This window comes from Pinus tabuliformis, chromosome 1_1, assembly GCF_031772625.1.
Source record: "Pinus tabuliformis cultivar Carrire ecotype Pingquan chromosome 1_1, CPIR1, whole genome shotgun sequence".
Taxonomy (NCBI): domain Eukaryota; kingdom Viridiplantae; phylum Streptophyta; class Pinopsida; order Pinales; family Pinaceae; genus Pinus; species Pinus tabuliformis.
The window spans coordinates 146831583-146838285 of record NC_142297.1 but is presented as its reverse complement, the minus strand read 5'-3'; positions in this window follow the sequence as shown (position 1 = coordinate 146838285).

Sequence of the window (6703 nt, the reverse complement as noted above, 5' to 3'; positions counted from 1 at the left end):
TCGAGGACAAGAGACTAAGAGAATCTTGAGGTCAAGAGGAGCTATCGGTAATATTTTTTTAAAACAAACAGAGAAGCTGTGACAGAAGTTTGACTTTCACACCTCTAGAAAAATAAAAAAGTGACAAAAGTGATAAACTTGCGAAACTACAAATTCTGGAAACTGTGGCAGCCTATCAGTGAATGTAGTGTGAAATATTTCACAGCCGCTATCTATTGGGAAGTGCGAAAACCAAACAAAAAGTCGCTTACAAAAGCAAATGTGTCATTCACCTTTGTAGTATGGATCCATTTTGTTCTAATGTGCATCCTCTCCAAATCACAAATTGTTAGCCATGAAAATTCAAAGTTTTTTTTTAGTCCAAGGGCGAAAATCCATGAAAGTCAAGCCTTTTCGTAGTGAATCCATTCCTTTGATATTCGTCAGGCAAGTTTTTTTTTTTAACAAAGTTATTTTATAAAGGGAAAAGGGTCATTCATACAAAGGAAATTTTCTTTTGTTTTAAGAAAAGTTTTTTCAAAAGATTTTTTTTCTCATTCAAGATTCTTTTGAAAAAAAAAAAAAATTGAAGAGGGGTTGCTTTATTTCAAAGAGAAAAATCAAATGATTTAAAAATAATTTGTAAGGGTGATTTAGAAGGAGTTTGTTAAGAAAAAGGCATGTGCCCATATTCAAAAAATGGCTTCCTCCACCGCTTTATCACAAACCCTAGTTTTGCTTCGAAAAAATTATGAGTTTTGGTCTTTACGGATGAAGAATTTTCTACAAGCCCAAGAATTTTGGGATACACTTTAGAACGCCTATGTAGAGCCGACCCAAGAAGCATTGGAATCCAGGAATAATAATCAAAGGAATGAAATTGTTGGACTAATAAAGAAGGAACATAGAGAAAAATGTTGGATCTAGACTTCAGTCGATGACTCTATCTTTAACAAGATAATTGGTGCACAAACAACAAAATAAGCTTAGGATATTCTCAAGGATACATACCAGGGTAATGATATAGTGGATAATGTTAAATTACAAACATTGTGAGCTTAGTTCGAAACCCTAAATATGACTAATGTTATCTCAAAATCAGGCCCTGGAAGGCTGCAGACCAGGAAGACTTCAAGTAACTATTTCAAACCGACTTTAGGCTGAGGCTTAGCCTCCTCAACCTGAGAGGGCTCTCTCTTGATGGATTAATGATTTTGATTAAAGATAAGTAACTCTTATAGAACAGCTGTAAAAAATATGCATGGTGGAAACACATTAAACAAAACTATCCATTGGGCTTATGGAGTCAACAACACCTCAAAATAACAATGAACTCAACCTTACATGGAAGTCAGGGCATTCAGCATTTAAACATTCAGAACATAAACTCATATGGGACCACACAGTTTATAAATGTATACAGGAAGTCAGAGCACATTCAGTGAATTCTGAGTGATTATACATCCATACCACTGTAAGAATTAAGAAAAGGACAACATCAAATATTCTGAACATAACAAATCCTTCATGAATCCTGAGAAGTAAAGTCAAGCATGTATTACTGAAAATGAGTCTTTACATAGGCCAAATACAAGCTTTTCATAAAATTTCCAACCCTTTGTACATCAGATGTTCTGCTATATATAGAGCTCTTTACATGCTTAGATTTCTCTTCTAGGAAGAGGAAAATTCGAATTCTACCTGACCTGACACCTAATGACACTCAAAACTAACTATTAAATTCAAATGACACCTAACTAGCAGTCCTAGAGACCTAATACAACTAGGAGTGTAACTCCTTATCATGATTACAACAACCTTATCTAAGCATTAAACACTCCTTTTGACACATAAAACTCCATGAAGTCGAATTTGATGAAGCCCATAACCTTCCAGCTGGCCCTTGATGACTCATCCTTTTGGTATTCCTAGAAACTAGGAGACTGTCCCTTGCTCTGTTCTGGCTGAAAAATAGGTCTTGGGACAGAGCTCATAACTTCTCGTACAAAATGTATTTGGAAAAACTGAAGGAGGCTTTTGTGAACCAATCCATGCTGAACAAAAACCTCTTTTGGTTTTTTGAAACACTACTCCAGCTGCCCAGAATCGATCCTTGAAGAAGACGTGTAAAACAGGAAATTTTGATTTTTTGAAAAACTGCACCTACAGCAGTTTCGTAGCGCAAGTTTAGTCTTTCATTTCTCCAAGATCATAATTGATTTGAATAAAGTGGAAGAGGTTTTTGTACTTCAGTATCTTAGGAATGAAAACCTCTTTCACTTTTCAGAGATGGGTTTTCAACTGCTCAAAACTTCTTCTAGAAGTTGACTGGTAAAAACAAGAAGACAGTTTGACTGATAAGTTGACTGATAAAGTTTGAAGTTAAAAAATATCATTCCTCTACTTATTTTGCTCTTGCTGAATGTTGACACTTTGTACATGATCCTTTGTAGAGATTCTCCTTCAAAAAGATTTGCCTTTGTCTTTCAACATTGGTCCATGAAAGCATAATGTGCAGCTACAGCAGTTTCGTAGCGTGCTACGAAACTGCTGTGTTATTCCAAAAAACATAGTTTCAACCATAATTTTGCCATTTTGAGCCTTTTACTATTTAAGCATTCTTTCAACAGCTCCAAGACCTTTCAAAACTGAATGGGAATGTTTGATTCTTCAATAAAGATTATACCAAGCAAAACCATCAAAACTTTGAAACATAACCTTACTTGAAATGAGATTTCTTTATGGAGATTCATTTTGCTGGCTCAACTGTATCTTTAAGTCTTCAATTTGTTTCTTCATTACTTTGATCCCATACCTGAGGTTTGTCAAGTGCTTCTTATGCATGAAAGGAGCATGAGAATAACCAAGACCAAATCTTTCTTACCTTACCCTTTTCCTTTGAAATTTGTTTAGTGATAACAACTAACACATAAAATGTTTCACAGTTCATGACTAGAGTCATGGGCATTTTCAATCAAATCAAACTTATTGGTGAAACCATTACAGTTCAAAAGATAGTTGAAAACATCCTTCGAAGTCTTCCAAAGAAATATGACATGGTTGTAGCATCCATTCTTGAATCTAAAGATATTACAACTCTCTCAGTAGAACAATTGATTGGGTCACTTTTGTGACACGAAACAAGACTTAACCTAGGAGAAGATTTGATGAAACAAGATTTCAAAGAACAAGTCTCTATTAATAGAGGCAGAGGCTGAGGATATAAGGCAGAGGTAGATGCAGATCTACAAAACATCATCATGCAATAGAGGAGTTGAAATCTTCACAAAAACAAGCATTGAGAAGCAAAACATTGATCAAATCTAATGTCCAATGGTATTACTTCAAGAATTTTGGGTATTATGAACATGAATGCAGAAAGAAACAGCCAAATCAACAAAGGGGAAATTTCCATCCCTCCAACAATGAAGGAGAATACTCTGAAACCATGTTTCTTTCTGCCATCTTTTTGAAGATAATCACAGTGAGGACCTTCAGTTGTTGGACAGTGGTTGCAACAACCATATGATAGGTAACAAAAATCTTCTTTCTTGCATTGATGCTTCCATAACATCTGAAATTACTCTTGGAGATCATTCTCGTATAAGATTTGAAGGGAAAGGTATTGTTTCTATCCTCACTAAACAAAATCAACAGAGACATATACCTGATGTTTATTATGTTCCACATTTGAATCATAATCTCATTAGTGTAGGTCAATTAATGGAGCATGGTTATGATGTAATATTCCAAGGTGCCACATGTTATAGATATGACAAACCTCCCAATAGAAGACTAATAGCAAAGGTTGAAAAAACCAAGAATAGAATGCTTCCTTTGACTCTAAGAAATCAAAATCTCTCAGATTCTTTTGCACAGGATGTGTCAAGGATAGATGAGTCACAGTTATGGAATTCTAGGTAAGGGCATATTCCCTTCAAGATTCTAAGTATTCTATAGAAACATTCTATGGTCATTGGTCTTCCTATTGTGAATAAAAAGTATTGTAACTATGAAACATGTATCCTAGCAAAGCATAAAAGAGATATCTTTCCCGCATCTTCCACTAGAGAAAAAGATCCTTTCGTGCTAGTCCATACATATATATGTGTCCCAATGCAAACACAGTTTATTGGTGACAGTCTTTATTTTATGAACTTCATTAATGATTATAGTAGGAATATATGGATTTATTTTCTCAAAAATAAATCTAATACTTTCTCAAGATTCAAAGAGTTCAAAGTAGAAGAAAAAATAAAAGTGCAAATCCTTTAAAACTACTCAGGTCGGACAGAGGAGGAGAATACAGTTCCAATGATTTCAAATAATTTCAAATAATTTTGTCAACAACAAGGAATAAACATGAAGAACACAACAAGATACGCTTCACAAATGGAATGGAGTAGAAGAAAGAAAAAACAATCAACAATGAATATGGCAAGATGCATGCTTCGTGAGAAGAAGTTATCCAATGATTATTGGATTGAAGCAGTTGCTACTGCAATATATGTTCTCAACATATCTCCAACAACCATTGTAAAAGATGTAGTACCTCAAGAAGCTTGGGATGGTAAGAAGGTGAATGTCGCTCACTTTCAAATTTTTGGTTATGTAGCAATTGCACAAGTTCACAAAAGAAATTTGATGATAGAAGTTAAAGATGTATTTTTGTAAGCTATAGTGAATAGTCAAAAGCCTATAGACTATACAATCTAATCACCAATAAATTTGTTATAAATAGATATGTTTAATTTTTTGAATATAAATCTTGGTATAAATGAACTGATGAATCTTTAAATCAACCTATTCATCCTCCATAGCTTCCAATATTGCAAGTTCAGGAAGATCCATACCACTCTAAAAAATGTTACATCTCCCAGCGGTGAATCCAATAGTGATTCATCATCTTCATAAGACAATTAGAAAACTAGAAGCATCAGAGAAATATATAAGAAAGAGCTTGACTTTTATCAACATAACCAACCAACCCATTTTGAAGAAGAAAAAAAAGATAAACATTGGTTGGTGCAATGAATCGGGAAATAACTGGCATAGAGAAGAACAAGACTTGGGAGCTAGTTGATCTCCCGAAATACAAAACTAGCATTGTGTAAAGTAGGTATACAATACCAAACTTAATGAAAAGGGAGAAATTAAGAGGCAAGGATGGTTGCCAAAGGATTGTCACAATAATTTGGTGTCGAATATGGTGAAACCTTTGCTCAAGCAGCAAGGTTAGACACAATCAAAACTATTCTGGCCCCAATAACTCAACACAAATGGAAATTTTTTCAGCTTGATGTAAAATATGCGTTCTTAAATGGCATATTGCATGAAGAGGTTTATGTGGACAAGCCTCCTAGTTTTGAAGTCCCAAGATAGGAGCATAAGATGTACATTTTGAAGAAAGCCTTATATGGCTTAAAACAAGCTCCCCAAGCTTGGTACAGTCAAATCAACACCTATCTTATCAAAAGTGGATTTCGCATAAGTAGCCATGAGCCAACTTTGTATACCAAAACTCATGAAGGTAAAATTCTCATTGTTTGCCTTTATGTTGATGATCTACATTATACAAGAAATATGATGTTAAAAGAATTCAAAACTTCCATTCAAATAGAGTTTGATATGACTAATATAGGGCTCATGAAGTACTTCTTAGGCATTGAAATTCAGCAATCTGCTAATGGCATTTTCGTTTTCCAACAAAAGTATACCAATGACATACTCCAAAAGTTCAGAATAATCAACTGCAAACTAGTTGAAACTCCACTTGCTCCAAGGACCAAGCTGAGAAAACAAGATGAAGGACCACCAATAGATTCTACATTGTATAAAACTCTAGATGGTAGTCTCTTGTATCCCACTACAACTAGAACTGACATCATGTTTGCAGCTAGTTGTGTGTAACCGCCTCCTCCCACATTTACCCACTTTCATCGGTTTTCCTAGGGTAAACATGACCTTAGGGTCACTATGATAAGATTCAGCCTCCTATATGGCCTTAAGGAAATTGAGTCGACAACTTAAGACCTTATTGACTTCCCTTGGGTGTTACAGGACCTCCAGGAGTTACCCAACCCCTCCAGGTTTCCCACCCTTGAGCTAATTCTCTTTTTCACTAACCTGGGCTCTCATTCACTCCCTTGATAAGGCCTACAAGTGATTGTAAGCCTCCAGTCGCTCCCATACGCCTGCTTCCCAACAACTATGAAATTTTTGAGTGAGTTCTATGCTAGTGACCCCGAATTTTGACCCACTTTTTCAAGGCTAAGACTCAGGCCTCTACCCATAACTCAATGAAACTTCCAAAAATGATGAATAACATAGAAACAAAGCTTCTAAACTAAGAAATTAAGAAAGGAATTGACCTATCCTCTCCCAACCAGAATAGGGATTCCTTCAAACACAAGGTAAACATGCAACCTACAGGTTATGAATGCATATCTGAACATAGACATTGGAAACTTATATGAGGTTTACCAAGAAATACTAATTACCTCTCACAATAGCTACAACAATACCAATTTGGTCATGCATTCATTAATCAGACATTCATTGCTTAAAATTTGATAAGAGTCATACTTAAATATGTGATATAACCATGTTTAGAACCAACATATAATTAGGTAGATAACAAGGATAGAACAACCATTAAAGCGACATAATAACAAGTATAATTACTCATCAAAGACAACGGAAACTTAGCTCTTATTAACAATAT